Source organism: Gopherus flavomarginatus, chromosome 9 (genome assembly GCF_025201925.1).
Source record: "Gopherus flavomarginatus isolate rGopFla2 chromosome 9, rGopFla2.mat.asm, whole genome shotgun sequence".
In the NCBI taxonomy this organism is placed as follows: domain Eukaryota; kingdom Metazoa; phylum Chordata; order Testudines; family Testudinidae; genus Gopherus; species Gopherus flavomarginatus.
The window spans coordinates 9,940,397-9,967,282 of NC_066625.1; the positions used below are offsets into that span (position 1 = coordinate 9,940,397).

General features: G+C 42.4%; 1 protein-coding gene across 1 annotated transcript in view; it reads right to left on the reverse strand.

Moving 5' to 3' along the window:
• The window catches only part of FOXK1 (forkhead box K1), a 67,226-nt gene that overhangs the window by 30,213 nt on the left and 10,127 nt on the right, over window positions 1-26,886 (reverse strand). The window lies entirely within an intron of this gene.

Here is a 26,886-nt window from a genome sequence, read left to right on the forward strand (position 1 = left end):
GAAATGTTTCCTTTTTAAAAACACACACACACACAAAAACCTGCTGCCTACTAATGTCATTTGGTGGCCCCTAGTTCTTGTATTACAGGAAGTAGTAAATAACGTTTCCTTATTTACTTTGTTAGGTGTAGTTTCTTACAATAACAATTTTCATCAGGTTACCAAAAGGGATGTACTAGTTAACCAGTAAGCATGAGTCTTACTGGTTAACCTGCCTTAACTGTTAACCCCATGGCCAGCCCTGCACCGCCCAGCCCCACGCTGCTCGGCCCGCCCAGATTGGCCCCAGCCGTGCTGGCAGGATTGGCCCAGCCATTTAATCAGTTAACTGTTAAAACAAAATATTATTTAATTGTTTAAACTTAACTTTTTAAATGGTATTTACATCCCTAGTTACCAAAAATACCTAATCACAATCAATACGTAGTAGAAGAGCCATGAGGACCAAAGACTGAGCAATAAGACCGAGCAATAAGCACTTAAAGCCTTTATGGTGTAACCTGGACAACTGTTATATGCAATGTGAAAATTACAGACAGTAACATCTCTCTGTTCATACCACAGCACATTAGGCAAAATTTACCCAATAAACTGCATGAGGCGGAGTTAATGGGTTATCACTGATCAAACTGGTTTCTGATCAGCAACAGAAGAGCCTATTTAGTGACAGATACTAAGCCATACAGTCCAAAGGGAAGTGACTAAACACAGCCAGAACAGCACTCAGTAAGCCACCAAGACTTTGGTAGCGGTCTTTCATTTTATCTAGTACAAATTTTTGCCACAAACCTCAATACAGCCCTAGAGAAGCATTGGGAAATTCAGCGGGAAGTAAACTTTCTGGCATTTTCCAGAACTTTTTAATTTAGTGTTTTCAAGATATATCAGGCTGTAAATATTAGTGTACTGCTCATTCCACCTTACCACACTTCTAAATTAGGCAATAATATATAATCAATATGAGCAGTCCATGGATCACTGCATGACCATTTTTGCTTGTACCAGCATCAGGGAGGCAGGAGAGAAAGACAGGGTAAAGGGCTTCAGAGTGGAAAAAGTTAGCAGAATATAATTATGCGGAGGTCTTGTCTACAGTGAGAAAATGAAGGAATTTACATCATTTCTTTAACACCAGTTTGGTGCAGCTTCACATGTGCTAGCAATGCCAGAACACCAGAGTAGATTAGGCAACAGCATTGTAACTTTGGTGTTATTAAACCCTGCAGAATTAGAGGAGATGATGATAAGAACACCTGTGAGTGACTTACACTAGTGTTTCTAGTGTTGCTAGTGCTGATGGCAGGAGAACAATTTGCTGCTAGACCCAATATGGAAGAAATATCTCAGTTGCTAACTGACAACACAGCTCACTTCTCCCCAGGGTGCTTGTAAGGACTCAGCAATGAGTAGTGCAGAGCTAGCTTTCCGAGATGTGAAGCTCCTGCTCCTCCTCATTTCATCTCCCAAGTGAGTTCGCTCAGTATTCAGGAGCTTGGAAGCACAATGGCTCTGCTGAATATGGCAGGAGCTTGTGCTGTATTGAATTCACTGCAGAGGCCCTGCCACCTGCACTCAGCAATGCATTAAATAGAAAAATCAGCACCTGCAATACAACTCAGCCATGTTTACTGAACCTTTCAAGACATGCTTCCCTGCAGTTTTGCTGAGAAAGAGCCACTTGACACAACAGACTTGTCATGGTATAATTCCCCCACTCTGAACCTTAGCGTCCAAAAGATGGGGTGCCAGCATGAATTTCTCTAGCTCAATTACCAGCTTAGTACTTGTAGCGCTGCCACCAACCAGGAATTCCAGTGCCTGGTACACCCTGGTCCCCCCAAAACCTTGCCCAGGGACCCCCAAGACCCAGACCCTCTGGATCTTAACACAAGGAAAGTAAACCCTTTCCCTCACCGTTGCCTCTCCCAGATTTCCCCTCCCTGGGTTACCCTGGAAGATTACTGTAATTCAAACTCCTTGAATCTTAAAACAGAGAGGAAAATTCACCTTCTCCCCTCCTTCTCTCTCTCCCTCCCAGATTCTCCCTGAGAGAGAAAGTAATCCTAACACAGAGAGAAATTAACCTCTCTCCCCCTTCCCTCCTTTCTCCCCACCAATTCCCTGGTGGATCCAGACCTAGTCCCCTGGGGTCTCACCAGAATAAAAAAACAATCAGGTTCTTAAACAAGAAAAGCTTTTAATTAAAGGAAAAAAACAGTAAAAATTATCTTTGTAAATTTAAGATGGAATATGTTACAGGGTCTTTCAGCTATAGATACTGGGAATACCCTCCCAGCCCAAGTATACAAGTACAAATTAAAATCCTTTCAGCAAAATACAAATTTGAACTCCTTCCAGCCAAATACATATTTGCAAATAAAGAAAACAAACATAAGCCTAACTCGCCTTATCACCTATACTTACTATTTTGAATCTATAAGAACCTGTATCAGGGAGATTGGAGAGAAACCTAGCTGCACGTCTGGTCACTCTCAGAACCCAGAGAGAACAACCACCAAACACTAACAGCACACACACAAACTTCCCTCCCTCAAGATTTGAAAGTGTCCTGTCCCCTGACTGGTCCTCTAGTCAGGTGACAGCCAGGCTCACAGATCTTGTTAACCCTTTACAGGCAAAAGAGATATGAAGTACTTCTGTTCTATTAACTCTTACTTATCTGTTTATGGCAAGACTATTAGTCCCAGACACCTTGCAGGGGTGTAACAGACAAAGCCCAGCATGACCAACCCACAACAGGCTTTTGAGAGAACACTCAGGGTTAAACTTTTGTATGCACCATGGGTTTCCTCACAGAAAGCAAAATATCAAACCGCAATGAGCATCGTAGACTAAGGTTTTAAACTAGTAAATGCAATGTTTAGACGTTTTTAAAACTCCTTAATGAGGACAGACCACCCTTCATTTCAGTGTTATGGAATTCTCTATTATAATACCAGACATCCAGTCTGTCCCCTCATTTGTGTCAAGACTGAAGAAATATATGGTTTCCCAAGCTTTTAGTGGTTCCAAGCTGCTGCTTATCTTAATAGGTTTAATTGCACAAGGCCGGATGGCATCATTGTGCAGGACAGGTATATATGAACAGCAATGGCATATGCTAGACCTTCTACTTCAGCCTTATCCCAACGGGCATCTGGGAGCCAGCATGACTTAATCCACTCCATTGTTTCACCTCATTTCTGCAGGAATGGTCCTCAGCCCACACAGCTTCTCCACTATTCAACACTGCTACTCTATCAGTAGTGTGTGTATTTTAGCCACTCTTAGCTCCTTGAGAGGGACCCCATGCCCTTCTTGTTTCCTTTTTACCATACTCCTTTGGTTTGCCTTATATTTTTTAGGCTTTCTAGATAACTCTGCTTCGATTGCTGTTGTATTTTAATGCTGCAGCTCCCTGTCACAAATAAATATGAGTTATAGAGTATGAACTATCCCACTATAAAGGTATTTTTAGATGAAGACCATTTAACATTGCTTTGGCTCTCTAGCCCTACCTTCGGCAATCTGATTCAGTCACATGTCTTAGCCACACCTTCAAACTGGAAGGGAGAGGTAGAAACAGGAGCGCTGGGCCTACAGCATGAGCTAAAGATCAATCCATTTGCTGCTGTGATGATTTCATGTTAACTGCAGGCTCCCCTCTCCACTGGAGCAGAACCCTGAGAACTACAACCAGTTTCAGCATAGTCTCCCTAGCTAGCACAGAGATGGGTATTTTGTCAGAAAACTGTGTTACAAAAATCAGATAAGGTAGGTTTGCTTAATGCACTTTGCTTATCAAGGCTGCTTCTACACTGACTTTTCTTATACCTTTCCACAGCTGTACCTCCACCAGTAGTAGAAATGGCAGGAACGTGTTAGCCAAGATATGATAATTAAATTGCATCAAGCCCTATCCTCTAAATCTGATTAAAAAGCTGGTAGCTAGTTTATGCTACAGAATACCATTACAGCTGCATCGTGCTACACACCTAAACATGGTTACAATTTTTTTCTAATGTAGCCAGAGCCTAAGGAATCAATGCCACCAGGAAGCATGCACCCCAGATTCCCATCAACCTCCACTGAGTTTGAGGGGAGTATCCTATAGTAGGATCAGGCCCCGAAGGAGAGCATTGTGCCTAGAATTGCTGTTAAGGTTTGGTTCTGTTTGAGGCTGCTAACATTGGCTAGTCTACCTATATTACTGATTATTCACACTGTTGAGCTAGTGCTTCACATCAGTATGCAAACATTCACTAATTATTGTGGACATGTGCTGGTGAAAAACCAGCTGGAAAGCAAGCCTGTCAGAAACATATGGGGTCTCCTTAAGTTTTCACCAGCAAAAGCTCTGCGTTTCCAATTATGCTGTGACTGAATGCAGCCTTTCCCCGCACACACACTAAAAACTTTTCCAACTTTCTTAGTTACTTTTCTTCCCCGCCCCAACATCAAAAAAGTCCACCCTAAATCTACATTGAAGTTTAGGATATGAGGTGGATTTATTTGAGAAGAAGGCAGGGAATGGGACGGGATGTGTATACCAATGTGGGATTTGCAGGTGCCTGGGTTTATGCTTTTTCAAAGGAAGTGATAGCAGGGCAGAACACTCAGCACTAAATCAGGACTAAAAAGCGACAGAGTCCTGTGGCACCTTACAGACTAACAGAAGTATTGGAGAATAAGCTTTCATGGGTGAAATACCTGACGAAGTGTGTATTCACCCACGAAAGCCACCCACAAAAAAGCTTACGCTCCAATACTTCTGTTAGTCTGTAAGGTGCCACAGGACTCTGTTGCTTTTTACAGATCCAACTAACACAGCTACCCCTCTGATAAATCAGGACTGTATGTTTATTTCTAAAAATAAATAAAAATCTGTTTTAAAAAGCTTCAAATAAGTTAGAGTATTTGATTCATACTGCACATCTCTTCAAGGACTCCTATCAGCCAATATTCTCTAATGTTTCCATCAAAAGAGAGACCACTTTGTGAAAGCATAGATTAGACACAACGTACCGTAGCCTCCTTCAGATACCTTTGGAATTCCCAGTTCATATGATTGCAGACCACATTTGTGCTCTATAAAGCACTACGTTTTACTCGACACTTGCTACAGGCAGTAGTTATGTCTCATAATAAGTGGCCATATAACTATCTGCCAGTTAGCGGCAGACTGTTACAACACACACCATAATTTACACCTTAATTTCCTGTAAGAGAGAGGTTCGTACGCCTTGCAATGACCGATAGTTAGTTTTTGTGGGTTTTTAATTTTGTTTTTTTTAAACAGCTAGGTCTCTCCATCTAACTGCACCTCCAGAAAACGCATAAAAGCAAGTTGAAGGAAACTGACTGTTCACTGCCTGCATAAATTCCAGAGTGGTTGCTATGCCCCTGCTGCACAAGGCAACAGATAGGTTACAATGGTTGCATCATGGAGATGGCTCCTGCCCCTGATTACAGGGTGCTGCTGGTATAACCACATAGAAAAGACAAGGCTTTTCAAAAAGGTCCTAGCCATCATCCTCACCCTGGACAACACAGCATACATCAAGGCAACGTTCATGTGGTGAACCAATGATAGTGACCACAAGCATTTCATCTACGTAAGATCTGCAAATAAAATGGTAGGAAACACTAGACTTTACATAAAAAAATACTCCCCCACCCCCCAACCAAAAAAAAAAAAAAAAAAAAAAAAAAAAAAAAGACTGTAGGAGAAATTGTTTGAAAGTAAAGAAACCACAATGAAAGGTCTTTACCACTACCATGATTCTATACTGAACTGAGACACATTAGACAAAACACTTACATAGGCTAGAAAGAGGATACTACAGCTTTGTGTGGCATTCAAGACACAACGGCTCCTGTTAAGCTCTGATGCATAATGGAAAAAGGAAGATACATTAGAGATTAAAAGAGCCAGGAAATAATGTTTGAAAGTAAAGATTAATAGAACCATTAATAATTCAAGTTAAACCACCACAAAAAAGCAAGATGACAAAATGAAGACACACTGACTGTGAAGGACTCTAGATTTTAAAGTGTTACAGTTTGTCAGATAGTAGGCACTGTAGGGAAAATACAAAACAGGAACAAAAATTTAAATAAACTGTAGGTAGGTCTAGTATACATTACTCATTACCAGCATGTCGGTGTCACCTGTGCTTATCCTCCTTATCTTGTCATAGCACGTGATCCCATTGTACTCAGAAGGTTCAAAAACAAAAGAGTTTGCACACTAACAGCATCTGCATTTCAGAGTGGCACTATGATGGGATTGGGGACCAAGTGTATTTTATGCAATGCTTCATTATAAATATACTTTGGGGAATGGGATCACACACATAAGTAATAATGGCTTTCTAGGGTTCACTTAGAAAAGTCACACTGCCAGAGTGCCAATCATAGCAACAACTGTGATGGTAATAGAGCCTGTCATAACTAGTTGCAAGGGTTTCATTACAAGCCTTAGAGTCATTCAGAAAACAACCTTAACTCTACCTCCACAACTGTGCCTAACCTCAGTCCAAGGACCACAATCTTTTTACCCCATCAATCTACATAAATCAGATTCCAAGAATGTGTCTGTATGTTAATCTATAGCCTAAAATATCTGTTGAGTCAGTGTGAAGTGATGAAAGCAACTCTTTGTTCAAGAGCTCTTTATTTGGAACATCACCAGGTTGAATCATCACTGGGTTTTGCTATCTCTTACCATCCAGTTTTTAAATTTTTGGACTTAGACTTTACAAAAGTTGCACCCATAGAACAACATGAGCTTTCAGCTACTATTTAGAACGTCAACTCCCAGCATAGGGACATTGTTTTATTTCTATATCTACAGGCTCGTCTTTACTACTGGGAGATGCACGCTGCTGCAATCGATGCAGCAGGTGTTGATTTAGCGGGTCTAGTGAAGACCCGCTAAATCGACAGCAGAGTGCTCTCCAGTTGACCCCAGTACTCCACCTACCTGAGAAGAGTAAGGTAAGTCAACTGGAGAGCGTCTCCCGTCGATGCAGCACAGTGAAGACACCAAGGTAAGTCGACCTAAGCTACGTCAACTCCAGCTACGTTATGCATGTTGCTGGAGTAGCGTAACTTCGGTCAACTTACCCCGGTAGTGAAGACAAGCCCCTAAGGTACCAAGTATATTTATGGAACTATAACGAAATAAAGATCTTGTCTTCACTATACTTTTTATTTGTCAAGTTCATTATTCCAAGTTACCTCAAGATACCTGACACTTCTACAGGTTGGTGTGGACAGTCCCCGCACATTTACTCCAAGCCACCAACTATTTTCCTTTATTCATCCCTAGGATAAAAAACAACATTTGTAGCCTGGAACAACCATGTGGGGAGTGTCCCTAGCAGCCTTTACAAAGGTGTTAAACACTACAAGATAACTGGTAATCTAATAACTTGAGATAATCATCCAGTGAATAGCAGGAAAATATAGTCAGGCCCATCTATGAAAATCAATTTTCCCACAAATTAGGAGATAGCAATCCATTCCCTGTTCCCACAGTGTAAAAAAGCAATCTAAAAGGAGATGCCTCAATGAATGCACAGGAAGAACTACTGGTAAAATTTAGGCATCAGTATGCCCAGAGCCAAGCTAAGACTATCTAGAAACTTCAATGATCTGCCTCACTTTGGCCCAAGTACGAACCTATCCCTTGAAGTGCTGCCTCCAAACTGATGGGGGGGACCATTTCTGACAAGAGAACTAATATTTCAGATTAACGTTATTTGCTGAAACTAGACTGTAACAATCTTTTGATCATTAGAAAAGAGGTGAACTGTGCATGCTCAGTACATCATTTGATAATTGACATCTGTTGATTTACAACTATCTTATTCTGCATATGTAAAATAATTTGTCCTTTTCATGACTAGAGTACATCCAAGCTTCAGCTTTTAAAACCCAATGTAGTTTGTGCTATTTGAATCCAAAAAGGGTCAAACTTTTTGCATTACAGTAATCCTCACAGCCAAACCAAATTTTGTCTAACTTGGCAAAAATAAACTTGCGCTCAGCCTGAGTCTAAGCATGGATAGCTGTCTTAAACCAGGAGGGGTGCAGTGAAGCCCCTTCTTCAACTTTAAATAAAGCTTCTTTAGCTGGACACTATAATGAATGTTAGTAGATAACTATACTGCAAACACAGTAGCAGGATAGCTCTTCAGAGGCTTGCTGCAAGTAATATATGGAAAAGTAGTGTTCAAACACCTGGTTTTATACTTAGATTTTACATCGATATCTCCCCACTCCTTTTGGGTTTTTTCTTCAACAGAAATTTTTCTTAAAACCCATTTTGTTCCCAAGACTCATTTCATGTACAATACCTCTGAGAAACTAAGTCAGCTACTTAACTAAATTAATTTATTCATCTCTTGAGTGAAAAGCTCATTTGTATATATAGACAGGGGGTCAAATGTTGGGAAGGAGAAGCATAAAGACAAGGGACCATTGTGCGTATTTAACTACAGATAAACCCAATGTAATAAATAAGGCATGTGCCTATCACCACCATGATCAATTTACCTGTATGCTATATCTGTTTCCCTATGTGTTTTTTTATATTGGATGTTACTTCAGGGCAGGGACAGAGTCATCCTCTGGATTTGGAAAGTACTTAACAAAACTGTGGAAGCAGCCAAAATGCGGTAACACCCAGAGGCGAAGGTCCAAGACTTTTACCACTACGTCCTCTCACTCATCTTCCCTAACTCTTCATGTCCAGATTTAAACAGAAACCCTAACTATTCGTCTGAGAGCATAACGAAGTAAACACTCATTCCAGGGGTAAGTCAGTGACAGATAGGAAATGGAATCATAACTTCTGTAGTGTCACCCTCTGGAATTCAGAAGAGGGGGCAAAAGAAATTGCTTCTCCACCATCCCTGGCTCCCAGCTCCAGGCCCTCCAGTTTACTGGAAATTTGGATAATACAATGTTGTCGTAAATGGGTCCAGATTGGTTTCATTTGAAAGCCCTTTCTCCCGTGGACACAATGCTATCAAACATGACAAACCTAGAACAATTATGTAGATATATGTCTAAGAATGTTTAAAAATCATCCTTTTAAGTTATACCTTAATACAGGAATGCATTGCTTAGGTTAAAAAAAGACAAACAAAAAAACCCCCACATTGATCTTTGGTAATCCCAGGGAAGTTAGCCTTGACACGTAGGACTGAAAACATTATATTCAAAGTCATCGTCTTGGTCTAGGGCACCACTGCTAGAAACACTGATCTTTGTCTGCATCACACTACTGTTTCTCCATACAAGGCAGGCTACTGACCAAACATTTGCAGGGTGACAAGCATCTGGTCTTTGCACATGAGCATTTGATTAGCTGAAGAATTGATTTGGGAGCGTACAGTATTTCACATATAACTGGTGTGATCAGTCCATCCTCCAAGACCTATCCATGCCCAAGATGGGAGGGTAGTTCTGGATGCGCTTGATCATTTGCCCTTGATAGCGGGCATAAACGCACCCTTTGTCTGTGGCAATTTCTGTTGTCTACTTCCACCAGTGTAGCTTACCAAGTGTTGTAATGTTTATCTTCATATGGTAAACTCAGCATATGAGCCACTCCAGTGCATTTATGACCTGTCTTCCAGGGCTGTGAGATGCAAATTCCAATTAGCAGTCCTGACAGAATCGACTAAAGAACAGTAAAGACTCACCCATCTTCACGTATCAGCACACCACCCTGAAAGTTGGGTTTTATCAATCATTTCATTTCACTGATTTGCTTGATCCAGTCTGAGATATTGCAGCTCTCCATCATGCATGATAAGTCACTGAGAGCAGAATGTGGAGTGGATGCATGAAACCCATCTCTCAAGTCCTGTACCCTTTGAGAAATGGCTTCAAAACACATTCATATGTTTTTCAAAGGAGACACCTAAATACCATTTCTGAAGAGCAATAAGAGTTCAGGGGTGTGTCTCTCTTCTCCACTGCAATTTTTTCCATGAACGAATCTGGTTCACAGTATTGCTGGTCTACAAAATCCCCTAGATCTCAGGAATATCAGTACCATCAAAGTAGTCAATTGCATGCCTCACTGTGAAAAAATGTATGCAGTTCACCAGGATGTAGATTCCACCATCCACAAAGATCATCACCAGACATTATTAGCTGCTGAAGAGGCCTGTAAAGCCCATGTCTAATGTCAGGATACATATGCAGAACTAATTCAAAATGTATTTGTTCATGCGTTCCAGCTACATAAGGAATGTTAACGGAACTGAACGATCAGTGGGGCTAGAAGCAGTGGCGGCTCCAGGCATCAGCACTCCAAGCACGTGTCTGAGGCGGCAAGCCACGGGGGGTGCCCTGCCAGTAACTGCGAGGGCAGCAGTCAGGCTGCCTTCGGTGGCTTGCCTGCGGGAGGTCTGCTGGTCCCGCAGATTCGATGGAGGGCACGCCGAAGCCGTGGGACTGGCAGACCTCCCGCAGGCAAGCCGCCATATCCGCGGTACCAGGGACCTCCCACAAGCATGGCTGCCAAAGGCAGCCTCCCTGCCGTGCTTGGGGCAGCAAAAAATCTAGAGCTGCCCCTGGCTAGCAGGTATGATTGGCAGGATACATACACGTGTCATTCAATCTGGCATCTCATGTAGTGCTATGTTAAGATGCATCTTTCTCCTGAAATGGTGTGGTGTGGTATGGTATATCCTGCATGCCTGGATTATTTGAGGATATGTCTTCTCCCCCTTCTGCTGAAGCTATACTTGATTTTTTGCCTCTGGAGTGCATCCCACTTTTGCACAGCAAACAAGCGAGGTCAAGGTTAGGGAGTGTAGAAAGCTCTACAACTGTTGATTTAACTGCTGCGCCAGTGAAAACTAGACTTCTTGGCTTCAAAATTTTTGAAGCTTGGTAGGAATGTAAGTTAGTCATGAAGCTCCTTCAAAGAATGGTTCTTTGCTGGTCCAGATAATCTGATAATCAATATCCGTGAACCCCATTTTTGCCAATGATGACAAATCAATTTGAAGCACCCCTTCCATTTATATTAATCTGTAATATTAAAAAAAAGTTAATCAGGTATCATGTTCTGAGCATTAACTGTCAGTCTCGAACAGGGGTCGGCAACCGATGGCAGCTGGCTGGGTGGGGCCGTCGGCCTGTACCCCAGCAGGCAGCGGCGTGCCATTAGAAATCCTGCCCGGCCCAGCCTCCACCAACAGCCAAGCTCCCTCCTCCCCCACCTCTTCCCCCAGCGTACTGGGTTCCTGCCCTTCTTCCTCTCCCTCCCTGTGGCCGAACAGCTGATGGCCCTGGAGAGGGAGAGGGAGTGCTTGCTGCTCTGGAGAAGAGGCAGGGGCAGGGCCTTGGAGAAGGAGGTGGAATCAGGGCATATCCCCTCCAGCCCCCTGCCATGAGCCACTCAGGGCAGGGGATGGGAGCATCCTCATGACTCCAGCCCACACCCCCAGCCCTCTGACCCGACTCCTGAACCCTCCCCCAGCCCTCTGCCCTGATCCCTGCACCCTCCTCACATGCCCCCAGCCCTGACCCCGGCACCCGCCCCCATATTCCCAGCTCCCCCACACTCCATGCCCTGACTCCGGTACCCCCACACACACGCCCCTAGCCCTCTGCCGTGACTCCTGCACCCTCCTCACACATACCCATCCCCCTGTCCTGACTCTTGCACCCCCCACATCCCCACCCCCACCCTGAGCACCAAACGGCAGCTCCTGCACCCCCCGCCCCACATTCCCACCTCCACCCCTCACATCAAATGGAGTATTACCTGGGCAGCTCCCACACCCAAACCTCCTGCCCCAACCCTGAGCCCCCTCCCTCATTCTAGCTCCTGGCCAGACCCGACACCCCAACCCCCAGCCTGCTCCTTCACCCCAGCCCTGTGCTCAGTGCACTCCCACCCTCAGCTCAGTGCAGAGAGAGAAAGGAAGAGAATGGGCTAAAACCAGGGAGAAGGTAGGTACCCACTGTATGTGGGCAGGGCCGAGACCCCAGACCGGCAGCTGGCTGAGCGGGGCCAGCAGCCGGGACCCTGGCTGGCAGGAGCTGGCAGATGGAACCCCAGACCGGCAGCGGGCTGAGCCACTCAGCCCACTGCCAGCCCAGGGCCCCGGCCGCAGGGCCCTTGCCAGCCCGCCGCCGGCCTAGGTGAATGGAACCCCAGGCCGGCAGCAGGCTGAGTGGGCTGGCAGCATATGATCAGCATTTTAAATTTTAAATAAAGCTTCTTAAACATTTTGAAAACCTTGTTTACTTCACACATGAGAGTTTAGTTATAGAATATATAGACAGAGAAAGACCTTCTAAAAAATGTTAAAATGTATTACTGGCACACAAAACCTTAAATTAAAGTGAATAAATGAAGATTCGGCACACCACTTCTGAAATGTTGCCGACCCCGGTCTAGAACCACAATTTAATTTCTGTGACAACTGCACGTTTGATATGCCTGTCTTAAGTATAATTATAAAAAGCTGATTTTTAAACATTTTCTCAAATATACATATCTACTTAATTGTTCTAGGTTGTCACAGCTGGTATCATTCATGGGAGACAGGGCTTTTGAATGATACCCAACTCAACCCATTTCCAACAAAACTGTATCATCAACAATTTCACCAACCAGAGAATTTGGAGATTGGGGGCTGGGGCTTCAGGAGGACGGTGGTGCAGTAGCAAGTGACTCCTGCCATGCCACAGAGGGCGACAACATTGTAATTATGATTCCATAGATTTTTAGAAATCTAATGACATCTCCCTTACCTTTCTATTAACAACTTACCCCAGGAATTACACATGCTCCCAATCTGTAAGGAGTTATTTACCAGTCCTACATACTCAGCACCAGAGAAACAGTCACAAGATGCTGGTCAGAAAATAAATTTGTTTTTCAGACCAAAAACCTTATCAAACAGATGTAGAACCACAGAAATTTTGCTGCCTCTCACGTTATACATTTGTTTGATAAAAAGATTTTCATCTTAAAAACAAATTTATTTTCTGACCAGCAGCTTATGGCTGTTTCTCTGGTGCTGAGTATGGAGGAGTGGAGTATCTCTATAGTTAGGAAGTCATGATGATAGAGGAAGAGTCAGCACTGCAGTGTACTGGCTTTTCTGGAAAATCTTCACTGCTCTCAGCTAAAGCATGGACTAAGACAGTTGAGTCCAGAAGGTAAAGGCAGGAAAACCTAACAAGAACATGGGCAATTTTCCCACCCACTGGAAGCAAAGAGCTTTCCCATTGCCAAATGGCAGGCTGATATATCAGCCCATGGTGTTGGAGAAATAGAGAGCCTGAATCTCAGAAAACAGGCAACAGAGGAACATATCTGAAAACTGTACTACCCCACCCTGCTGGTGCCAACAGGCACTGGTGTGTCCATAGCTGGCAAAGGATTTTGTGCTTAATGCCAGACTATACAGGAACAAACCTCAAGTTGCCTGCAAAAAGCTTGATGAAACCAACAACCATTTTTGTTATTCAGAAGAAGTAGGGAATATGACACTTGGAACCATTAGCCAATATAACCAATGAAGATGTAGTATCAGAGCCTGCAGAGACTAGCAATAAATAAAAATAAAAAATGGACTATATTAAATATAACCGTTGTTATGCTAATAAAAACTTCATTGAGAGATTTTTGCTACAGAAATTATGACAGAACTTGGATCACAAGTCTAGATGTAGCAAGAGTGGCACCAAGTCCTGCTAACTAGCATTACAATGAACAGGAATTTATCAATCACTTGCCTGGTGGGCTTCCCATGAAGACCAGTTTACATGATGTGAGCTGTCACACTTAACATTTGAGTTGCAGAGAGACATCTACCTCCCCCAGAGCTGACTTAAAATTGTAACTATACATGTTTTTCTCACAGTGCTTCTTACTAGAAAAGGCTCTGATAGATGTTATTTCTCTTGCCTTCCCAAGCCAGGAACTCATAGATTCTAGGGTCAGAAGGGACCAATGTGATCATCTAGTCCGACCCCCTGCACAAAGCAGGCCACAGAACCCTACCCATCCACTTCTATAACAAACCCCTAACCTATGCCTGAGTTATTGAAGTCTTCAAATTGTGGTTTGAAGACCTTAAGCTGCAGAGAATCCACCAGCAAGTGACCCATGCCCCATGCTGCAGGGGAAGGCGAAAAACCTCCAGGGCCTCTGCCAATCTGCCCTGGAGGAAAATTCCCTCCCGACCCCAAATATGGCAATGAGCTAAACCCTGAGCATGTGGGCAAGACTCACCAGCCAGCACTCAGAAAAGAATTCTCTGCAGTAACTCAGATCCCATCCCATCACCAACCACTGGGCATACTTATCTGGCGATAATCAAAGATCAATTGCCAAAATTAGGCTCTCCCATCATACCATCCCTCAAGTAACTAAGCTTCATAATACTGAATGTGTCGTGACTACACTAGCTGCATAAAGCTACCCTAACCAGAGTCCTTGCACTATTGTCTACAATGCCTCCTGTTGAGCAGCTAGGTCTGGACTGGCAGAATGCTCCTGGAAATTGCCAAGCACTTCCAAACTATTGATTGAACAAGCTGCAATTTCACAATTAGCTTAAGAATATTCACCCATCCTCATCCTGAAGAGGTAACTGGGTAAAACTCTATGGCCTGTTATACAGGAGGTCAGACTAGATCATCTAATGGTCCCATACGGCCTTAAAAACTACTAAGTATTTTTCAAAGAGCAATACTCCACTTCAGATCCAAACTAAAACTATGTCCCATCATCCAAACACCCCCTCCCCTTTCCGCCCGCATATGCGTAACATGAAATGCAAGCCATTCATTGTGGAAAAAAGGGGCTTTTCTAACATGGTTATCATTTCACCTACGTAGATATCTGAGGACTTGCAATATCAAAGGCTCTAGAAATAAAGAAAATTTAAGAGAAATTTTTTTAATTAACGCCAATTATTCCAAACCTGAATTTACACACAAAAAGGGAACGAAGGAGAAAAATGAAAGTGGTTTCTTTGTTCCAACAAGTGTTTCCCAGTTGTCCTGTACCCATGGTAATCCTGCCATAGCAACCAGCAGTTCCTGTTTACAAGGAGCATAAGTAGATTTTATGTAGTCTCAACTGGGATGTGCAAGCCCTATATGCGGCAACGCAAGTGTTTTTTAATGTGCTTCAAGCTCCCAACATTTATTCAGTGATAGTCCGGGAGGAAAGGATGCAAATTAAGTGGGCTCAATAGATACAAGTTTCTCCAGTTTCAGAAAGGCAAATTAAAACAAGTGCCATTTCTCATTTTCACACATGAAACTTTTTACTAACATTTCTCATTGCAGTTACATAGATTAAAAATTATTTACCATATGTAATTCATCTATGTACAATTCAAAGAGAACACACCACAGGTTGCCTGGGGACTGCATGATACTATGTATTAGTGGTGTTTCCAACACAGCAAGACACGATTTCACACAAGCGGAGGACGTGCTCTAGTGCAACTGTGTCTACTTAAAACAAACATTACCTGCATTATCAGGCAAAACACTAATTATACACAAAAATGTCTCTTAAAAGCACCAATAAGTTTAGTTAGTTCTAATGAACCTTTTCTATTCAGCCCTGTGGCACAGGACCCTACCTGATATTATGCCATTTCATCCAAGCTCACAAATGTATTAACACACCTTTCCACACAGAGGCACATTTTTAAACAGGTGTTTAGATCAAACTCCCATTTAGTGGGAAATATGGTCTGGGGCAGTGGTTCTCAAACTGTGGGTCGGGACCCCAAAGTGGGTCACAACCCCATTTTAAAGGGGTCACCAGGGCTGGCTTAGACTTCCTGGAGCCTGGGGCCAAAGCCCCACTGTCTGGGACCAAAACCTGAGGGCTTCAACCTGGGGCAGTGGGGCTGAGATTACAGGCCTTCTGCCTGAGGTTTCAGCTTTGCCCCCTCCCTCACCTCCCCAGGGGTGGCAGGGATTGGGTGGGCTCAGGTTTCAGTCCCATCTCCTGAGGTTGTATAGTAATTTTTGTTGTCAGAAAGGGGTCCTGGTGCAATGAAGTTTGAGAACCTCTGGTCTCGGGTTTAGAGCAGGAGACAGGTGATCTAGACTTCAGGGTTCTATTCTCCATCCTGACACCGTGTGTTCACATACACAAAAACGCCTCGTTCTTTCTCCTGACATATTAACTCAGCGATGTCCCAATCCATGTGTGACACCACACATTACTGAATTAGTGAAGAGTGATATCCCAAACACTAGACATCACAAACGGAGTCAGCAAGACACAGACTAGAACAGAGCAAACAGTCTATATACATACTACCTTGGTATAATCAGCAAGTCTGAGAAAAAGAATAACCCACAAACCTATCACCACAAAACAACAAAACGCTACTTTGACAATATATATTCTTTAAAAATTTCAGAGAGCCTGGTGAGGGCTCTTTGAACACTTCAACACTGAAAAGGATAAGCATAGCTTCCAAGAAAAGTTTATACTGAAATAATGCTACTGCAATTTAAATCAGCTATTCCATTCTCTATACAGATATCCGGACCAGATTACCTTATTGGCTGCCTATAAGACAAATTTTAATTACCATCAACAGCACACACATCAATTGGTAAATCCACACAAAAATAAGGAACAATATCATTGTCATATACTTATCAAGAAAAAAAAACTGGTTAATGTCTCAAATAAGAAGATACTGGATTGTTTATTTCTCTCTACTAAATTATCCTAGTCGAAATCAAGTGTCATGCCTAATTCTGCCTTTCAATACCTTTTGATGGTTTCTTCAGTGCTGTTTTGGTTTTGCCATTTCCAAATGTCTAGGGATGTCACATTCATTTTTATTCTGCCATTTGAATCTTCACTTTACCAGTCTTATTTACTATGCTATATTGCTCAAACTGAGAAAAGCAAAAACCTAGTCCAGCCATGCTTTCTAAATAAAAGCCACAGTTCATGAAAATACCTTATTTCTCCAAAGTATCTCAAGTGCATTTCATAGATGGATGAGAGAGAAATTCCACAGATTAAACTAATTGCTAGGTTCAACACCAGCAATGAAACTGGCAGACTGGAGACTCCCTGTGGTCCAGACTCAGGTGTGCACTGTAACTTTTTAGATAAAACTCAGTTCAATTAGTTTCCAAGGCACCAAGGTTTTACTTTGTAAATTAATGAGATAAAAGCAACTCAGCTCAATGCAATACTTGAAAACCTACTGAAAAAGATCCCCTAGAGAAACACTGTTTTCCAACTATGCTCCCAGATCCAAGTGTGAGAGAGTGTTTGCAGCTCTGGGAATCCACCCACATCAGTTTTGACACCTGTGAGCCAGCAGGCCAGAATTTTACCTTAATTTGCATCATCTTCTACAAGCAGTTGAAGGAAGTATATACCACACATCAAAATCTCAGTCATTTATGAGCCTTCATAGACACTTAAAATTCTAGACTGAGGTAGTAAACAGACAGACTGCAGATCTGCCAGATGCTTTTGAACAGACCCCAAAATCTTTTTATTTACTTATCATTATTGTTACTATTTTATTATTTTCTCTGAAGTCTGGAACTTGGCTATACCTTGAACAAGAAATCGGACCTTGACAAAAATAATTGACTACCCCTGTTCTAGACCCAATTAAGACAAACTTACTTATAGATTAAACAAACAACTGCATTCTACAAGGAAGGAAAGTGTAAAAGATTTGCTGGATGTAACACAGCCATGTGGTCTGACAGATGTTTCCAGATGGAATGAAACCACGGAAGACGATCCCAAAGACCAATGAACAGTGTAATTACAGCTCTCAAAGAACTCTATTAGGAGACTAGTGGTTAAAACCACCGAGACACAGCCCTTGTAATTCGGCCGATGACTCAACTGAAGTCCATTATACCACCCTTTAAAACATGCATGCCAATAAAACTTGCCAATTACTCAGTGCCCATTCATCAGCTGCAGGAAACAAAAAGGAAGTGCTATAATTGTGTCTCACTAAGTCTTACATTTCAAAACACTGGAGTCAAGTTTCCAAATATTCCATTCATTCCAAATCACACAGGGCTCATTGCTATCAGAGGAGAGGCTTCTTTTCTCATGGTCAGTGTTGCCGTTCCTTTACAGAGATTCAACCACCAAGGTCCAACGGGATGAAGAGGAGAATATTGTGTGGGTACAGAGTCAAACACTAGAAAATCTAATGTAATTACACACACAATGCAAGGCCCTACATAGATGAGCCTAACAGGTCTTTGCCTGTAATCTCTCTTATTGGAGTCCTCCCAATCCCTCACAGCTAGGAAAGCAAGTGGGCCTTGCAGCATGCTCTGAAGGTCAATAAACTAGGACTATTTTGGACCCAGTCAGCGTGAGCTCCAAAGCTGAGAATGCCATAGCAACTGGTCCTTCTATACCCAGCTCAGCACCCCTGCTGATCTCAGCTGTGGGATATAGGGGAGGGAGGAGGTTTTTCAGCGAAGTAGCTCCAGGAAGTTAGCAGTGATTAGCCCCTTCCCACCATATTTTTCAAGTAGAATTCTGTTTGAGGCTCCACAGTTGTCATGTAGATATGAGCACAGTTTAAATAAACATTAAGTCTCTGCTCAGCTGGAAACAAACAGAGTAAAGAGGTGACCCTCCTAGTCCCTCCCAACCATCCTCTATGTCAATAAATCTTAACTTGGCTGTTTGAGCAGTGTTTAATCATAAATGGATTTAAACAAGCTCAGGAATATAAACAGGGGTGAAAATCACTCACTGCAACTGGGGAGAGACTACACTGGAACGTGTACATCGAAACTGAAATAAAAGAAGTCAGCTAACTTGGGTTCATGGAGGCTCTGGCCATGGAGCTAAAAATGCCTGCATAGATGTGTGGGCTCAGGACCCTCCCCCATTACAGGATCCAGGAGCTCAGGCTCTAGCCTGAGCCCAAATATCTACACAGCAATTTTACAGCCTGCAAGCCCATCAGCTGACCCGGGCTAGCCATGGGTGTTCAATTACTGTATAGATGTACCCAAAGAGCCTGATACAGAGAGGTGCTCAGGACCTGTTGCAGAACTGGGTCCTAAGCAATGAACAAAGTAAAGAATTGGAAAACCCATTAGGGATAATGTGTCAGCACCTGATGTTCATACAAAGTGTCATACACAAACTAGAAGAGTTCAAAATTACAATCAGAAACATGCAGTCATGTTGTAGGCACATCGATCCCAGGATATTAAAGAGACAAGGTGAGTGAAGTAATATTTTTATTGGACCAACTTCTATTGGTGAGAGCCACTTTCAAAGTCTTTCTAAGCTCGAAAGCTCGTCTCTCTCACCAACAGAAGTTGGACCACTACCTCCCCCACCTCATCTCTCTAATCAGAGACATGGCATTCAGGAGCCAGAAACAAAACAAACTGTGTAAGCTATTTAACATACTAATTTTTTTTTTTTTTTAAAGAATTCTAAATTGTTTAGAACACCCACTCAGATGTATGGAAAACTATTCTCACTGATTTGGTCCCACTGCCAGTAGGGAAACAGTGATGTTTATTCCTTCCTCTGTTGCTAATCAAGCTACAATTAACCTGTCTTTTTTGCTTACTTTCTGCATTAGAATCAATGGAGCAAGCACAGCAATAGTAAGAATGGTTGTTAGTCACCCATCACTAGGGAAGTTCACCTTGCATAAATCGTGAATGTACATTCAGAGGACATTTTGCAAGAATTTAAATATGTAAAAGTTGTGGGCTGGACTGGATGCCTGTTTGGACTGGGCAATAGAATAAGGAGCCTCTAGAATACACATTAGAATACAGGTCAGGTTAATTTTGATTGAAAGAGGTTTAGTGAAAACAGCTATGTAGTGTTTTATGTGGAATAAGTTGGTGGTCTCTATGCTCCTCATATTAGACTGGTATCTACAACACAGGAAACACTACAGTGCTAATAAGAGATGGTCACATAACCACCATCCTATAACAGAAACCTACTGACCGCTATACTTACCTACATGCCTCCAGCTTTCATCTAGATAACATCACACGATCCATTGTCTACAGCCAAGCTCTAAGATACAACCGCATTTGCTCCGATTCCTCTGACAGAGACAAACACCTACAGAATCTCTATCAAGCATTCTTAAAACTACAATACTCACCTGGTGAAGTGAAGAAACAGATTTACAGAGCCAGAAGGGTACCAAGATGTCACCTACTACAAGACAGGCCCAACACAGAAAGTAACAGAACGCCACTAGCCGTCAGCTACAGCCCCCAACTAAAACTGCTCCCGCGCATCATCAAGGATCTACAACCTATCCTGAAGGGTGATCCCTCACCCTCACACATCGTGGGAGACAGGCCAGTCCTTGCCTACAGACAGCCCCCTCAACCTGAAGCAAATACTCACCACACAACAAAAACACCAACCCAGGAACCAAACCCTGCTACAAACCCCGTTGCCAACTCTGTCCACATATCTAATCAAGGGACACCAACATAGGACCTAACCACATCAGCCACACCATCTGGGGCTCGTTCACTTCCACATCTACCAATGTGATATATGCCATCATGTGCCAGCAATGCCCCTCTGCCATGTACGTTGGCCAAACCGGACAATCTCTACACAAAAGAATAAATGACACAAATCTGACATCAGGAATCGGGATTGCTCAGTGGTTTGAGCACTGGCCTGCTAAACCCAGGGTTGTGAGTTCAATCCTTGAGGGGACCCATTTAGGGATTTGGGGCTTTAGTTGAAGACTGGTCCTGTTTTGAGCAGGGGGTTGGACTAGATGACCTCTTGAGGTCCCTTCCAACCCTGATACTCTGATTCCATTCAAAAACCAGTAGGAGAACACTTCAATCTCTCTGGTCACTAAACAACAGACCTAAAAGTGGCAGCTCTTCAACAAAAAAACTTCAAAAACAGACTCCAACGTGAAGCTGCAGAACTGGAATTAATTTGCAAAATGACCACCAGATTAGGCCTGAATAAAGACTGGGAGTGGTTGAGTCATTACAAAACCAAAACCTAAACTTAATTTCCCCAATACTAAATTTCTCCCTACTGTTACTCACACCTTTTTGTCTGTAATAGGCCACTCTCTTACCACTTCAAAAGTTATTTTTCCTCCCTTGGTATCCTGCTGTTAATTGATTTCTCATTAGACTGACCTCACACTTGGTAAAGCAACCCGCATCCTTTCATGTATTTGTACCTGCTCCTGTATTTTTCACTTCATGCATCTGACGAAGTGGGTTCTAGCCCACAAAAGCTTATGCCCAAATAAATTTGTTAGTCTCGGAGGTGCCACAAGGACTCCTCATCGTTTTTGCTGAAACGGAATAACACAGCTACCACTCTGAAACCTGTCACCATAAGAACTGGCACTCTTGCTGGTAGAGAGTGTAGCAGCAGAGACTTCATGGATTGAGTGTGTGTCTTCCCTCAGGCTAAGTGGAGGCACACTGACAGGGCCAGGTAACCAAGCACTGAACATGACCTGGTGTCACAGAACTTCACTTTGTAGGGCTGTTAATCTGGCACCTTTGACCAAAAAATTTAAAAAAAAAAAAAGATAATTTTTACTGTTTAGTTTTAAAACTGATTTCTGTATTTCAGAAACATCAAACATGCATGTAAAGTTACCTGGTAACATCCCTTTAAATGAAGCTAACAGTACAGAACAGGCAAAAGAGAAGTTCAACAAAGGCAACATCAAAGAGAGAAAAAATTCCTATTACTTATATGTCCCCTTACAATAAGCACCAATATGATTAATAATGGATTAGGTATATTATTGCAGAGGGTTACCACAGCAGCAAACAAGGTTTCCTTCTTTCTCAACTCCTCCTTTTGCTGGCCTGACAAAGTGACTACCACTATACAATTAAGCACTGCCTGTTTGAAACAAAGGAGGACGAAATGGATTTTTTAACAAACATATTATACAGAACTTTTTCCTTACCCTGCGTCTCTACTCCATCAGATGGTGGCAAATTGTCTATTAGATCACATAAGCTAAGTTACCAAGAAGGAAGCCTGTCATTGTCAGAGAGCTGCAAAAGAGACATCAGAGATACAACTGTCCAGATTTGGCCACCCTGCAATACAAACTAATGCCAGCTTCAAGATCACTAAACAGGACTTGAGTTACATTTGAATCAAGACCCTCTGGTGGAGAAAAGTCAATTCAACAGTTCACAGGGCAAAGCTCAGTAATTTCTCCTCTTATCTATTTCCTGATTTTCATCAACCATCTTGAAATGCGTTCAGCTACTTCATGTTCTTATCTAAATCTGTACTCCACAAGCAACCATATAGCAAAGTCACTATGAAATCTTCTGGAGACACAACAGTCGTGTGATCTTGCTTTTCTGCACAATTTCACAATGATGCTCATTTAACATACAAGTTCTCGCAAGGAAAGATCACATTCAAAAGGCTTGATCCTTCACTCTCAGAGGTCAACAGGAATATTACCATTGATTTCAGTGGGTACAGGATCGAGCCCATTCATTGTTTGAGCACTCTCTCCAGCGCCTAGCTTAAGCTCACAAAACTGTTAGGTTTCCATCGGCCTATGATGGAGAATCTGCCTCTCCTCTTTAAAGTGCATTTCACAACATGCTAAGTGAGGCAGGTCAGTTAAATAGCAAATACCAGTTCTGCAGTCTAGAATATTCAGCCACTTAATATTCCTGGAGACATGCACCCCCAATTTTTTCTACAAGATCCTGCTTGACAACACAAGGCTAAATCAGGTTGCAAATCTACCACAGCAGGTAATTGCTAATGAGGACTTGGAAAGGAATGAACACCACTTACATCTCTCACATTTCCCCAGTAGCCATGAGGTTCGTTTCAAGAACTACTATGACTAGCTTTAAAATTAGATTTAAGTAACCAGAAGTAATTGCTGATCAGCCATAAGTGTTCATATTATTAGTTTACTACAGATCATTTTGGTAGACACAGCCAGCTAACACGCTTCTCCTTCAATCATAAACCACCATCCACACCTACTTCAGGGCCAGAAAAGCCCTAGCTGCAAACACCCACAAGGAACCTCCCTGTGACAATTTCTACAAATGCAGTTATATTTTTAGTAAGAAATTATACATTACACTGAAAATTAAAAATTCAGAGACAGCAGAAAATTTAATTGATTGTAAAAATTAAACTCCATGAAGTACTGATTATTCATTTCCATATTTAACACCATACAACATTCTTAAACTTATCTGAAACTGTTACAGAATTTCCAGTCTGCCATAAAACCTAGCCCCTTCCTTTCACTAAAGAAATCTGGTCAAACTCGCCATGGACACTTGGGGCCTTCAATGAATTCTTCTATGAACTTCTCTTGACAATGTCTTCCTATTACTACAAATATCCCAGTCCTCAGGTATTTTTATACCCTGGAGGAGGAGAATCACCCATCTGAAGAGACTAATTCATAAAATACCTTAATAACACAATTTCCATGGGAGAGGCACTGTTTTATCTTTGTTGAATACACTAGATTAGTTTAATTGTCATACAAATTACATTTGCTATGCCATCAACTTTCTCCTAATGGACCATTCATCACTAGTTTTATTGCAGAAGCCAGCTGATCTTGAAGGTCCCTCAATCATCTCAAAATGTCTTACATTTTTCAAAACTGAGGAACTACCTCTTACATCAGCACAGGCTATGGAAAACAAAGCAATCTGTGAAATTCACAGAACATTTCTACTTCCCACATATATCTACCAGGAGAAACTTAAGCACAGGGTGTTATTAACCTTTTATATTCAATCACGCTCGCTAAGTGGATTCTAACACAATGCACCACCATTATCTGTTTTCCTCTGAGCCTGGTTCAGTTCAACGAGAAAGCTACTTGAAGCAAACTAATGTATTCTTTATGTACATTATAAAAAACCTATCCAGATGGATTTAGACTTCATGAAATGCTCACTCGGGTCCATTTTGCTCCCTGTGAAGACATTTCATAATCCATTCAATACCCAGCAGATGAAGCCAGGGTTACTGTTTAAAGAGTTGTTCTGAGGCTATCTTTAAAATATAATTTAAACCCTCTGATTGCTGGCATTTTCTAGACTCCAAGCCATATAAATGCTTAGGGAAATACATGGTGTATACTACACTTGCATACCCACAGCATCCAGTGAAGATGAACTTCAAAACAAGGCTTGGGAAGAGGGCCCAGAAATTCTGAGCTGGTTAGTCTCAACTCACATACCTATTAAAGAGGCTAATTCCAGGCTCACAGTATTCTGCAACGGAATAGCTCACTGGATCAACTTCTGAAAAGCTGCATAGCAGGATAGGGTTCAGATGTCAAAGAAAAAAACAAAACTATCCCCTTCCCAGGTTATAGCCAGTAAGCGAGAAAGAAGTTGAACATATTTTAACTCATTCTGTTTTTATTATTGTGCTGAGGGCTTTTTTCACTGAAAATAGTTTACCAAGGCAGAACAATACTGCCTTTTCCAAAATGGCAGCATGCATGCACTACGTTTAAACCATGAACTGAGATAATTTACCCAACTATTGATGCATTCTCTTCCTCCTACCCTCACCCCTCCAATCCACTACAGTACACGGAAAAAGAGGACATTTCCTCTAAGTTTTAATACTCATTTAATTTGGAAGCATTAGAAGAACTTCACAGTTAATACCTCAGCTCCCTAAGGAAAAAGGCACTAAGCTTCTTCTCCAGCTATTTAAAAAATTAATTAATTATTAGTCTATGTCTGCACCAAGGATGCTACAGCAGGACAGCTATGCTACTGTAGTGTAGATACTTCCTACAGGGATGGAAGAGGTTTTTTCCATCAATGTAGGCAATCCACCTCCCCGAGCAGGCAGCTAGATTGACCGAAGAATTCTTCTCTCGAACTAGACGCATTTATACCAATGCTTAGTTTGGCATAACTCTGTTGGTCAGAATATTAAGTGTAGACCAGACATTGCTTGCAACACTTTCTGCTTTGTGCTCTACAAGCACAAGGTACATCAAAAGGAACAAGGGACTGCTTGGAGAAAGAGCATTTACCCTCTTGCAGAAAAGAGCCCTTCACAGAGATTTTGGCTTATCACGCAGCAAGAGGGTATTTGGTTCATTTAGCCACAAAACAGAATAATCTCATTCAGATAATTTTAAAACAGATCAAGTCTAGATCTAAACTACTTGTGTAGCCATTTATAATAGGCAGCTTATGAGTGCCTCATTTACACCTCATGGAGTACAAAGATAGTTGGAAATAGATTTCTCTCTTAGGCTATGCCTACACTTGCAGAGTTTTTGCACTGTTAGTATCAACTGTGTTGGTGAACTGGTGAAAGAAAAATACTGGTTTGTGTACTCACTTCCACAGGTGTCAGAGTGTTTAGAGCGGCACACTGAGGGCAGCTTTCTCACAGTGCAGCTCTCTCCATTTTGATGACAGGTCTTGTGGGAAAGGTGGGGGGAATGGAGAGGGGGTGATTGTGAGGCATCCTGGGTCCCTGCACAGCCTCCCCTCCCCAAACATTGATCAGCTCCAGTAGATCAGCATTGCTCCAAGCAGGGGATCATTTGCTCCATGGAGCAGCCATTGTTACCTGGCCAGATTATAAGTGAGCACTTGCCAAGAAAACAGGAAGGGGAGTTTCAAAGTTCCCGGGGGCTTTACAGAGGGAGGAGTGGATGTCTGTTTATCTGGTGTCAGAGCAGCAGAGCCCCTGGCCAGAGTGGTCCCTTAGGCACTGTGGGATATCCTCTGGAGACTAAAAGCTCTGTAGATAGGAAGAACATGTCTTCACTTGCACATCACCACAAAAGCATCATCAGTAAGAGCTGCACGCCTCTCGTGGAGGTGGTTTTCTTTGTGGTGAAACTTCTGAGTTTCACCGCAAAAAGTCATTGGCAAATATAGACACTCCCATGGTTTTTGTGCAAAAAAGGGACTTTTTCCACTTTAAATGGCAAATGTAGACAAGCCTTAAGCACTGGATGGGAATATCCTTTTCCTATCTTAGCCTATGTCTACACTACATAGCTTTTAGCAACACGGCTGTGTCGCTACAGCCATTCCGTTAAAAGTCACAGCGTAGCCGCTGTTTGTTGGGTCTCTTCCAACAAAAAAGTTCCACCCCAACAAGTGGTGTTTGCGTTGTCAGTAGGACAGCGCTCTTGCCAACGACGGGCTGTTCATACTGGCGCATGCTGTTGCCAAAACTTTTGTCTTTCAGGGAGGGGTTTTTCAAACAACTCTGAAAGACAAAAGTTTTGTCATTCATTTGCCAGCACAGATATAGCCAAAGTAACACTATTATACCTGAACAGGCAGAAAAGGGGATCAGCCCTGGCCCTAACATTCCATTATAACACAATAACTAAGGCTATGTTTACACTGGCAATTGAGTGACAAACCTTTTGTTGTTCAGTGGTGCTAAACCCCCCCTCCCCAAAAGACAAACATTTTGCTGTAGCAAATAGTGTAAACAGTGCATTGTCAGCAGGAGTACTCTCCTGTCGATAGCGCAAACCCCGCTTGTTGGGGATGGAAGTATTTTTCGGCAAAAGTGCAGAGAAACAGCTTTTACACTGCCCAACTTTTAGCAACACTGTGTGTCACTAAAAGCTGTGTAGTGTGGACAAAGCCTAATATGTTCCAGGTTCTAACCTCCCTTGTTGATCTTTGTTTAATTATTTCCACATGGATCATGGCTCGCCTCCTTATACAGAGATCAGGGGAGGAGGAAGGGGAAATGGCAAAAGCAGGAATGTTATGGATGCACAGGTGGATAGACAAGACAGAAGCAAAAGACTGCCCAATTATCAAACTTGATAGTGGCATCAAAAC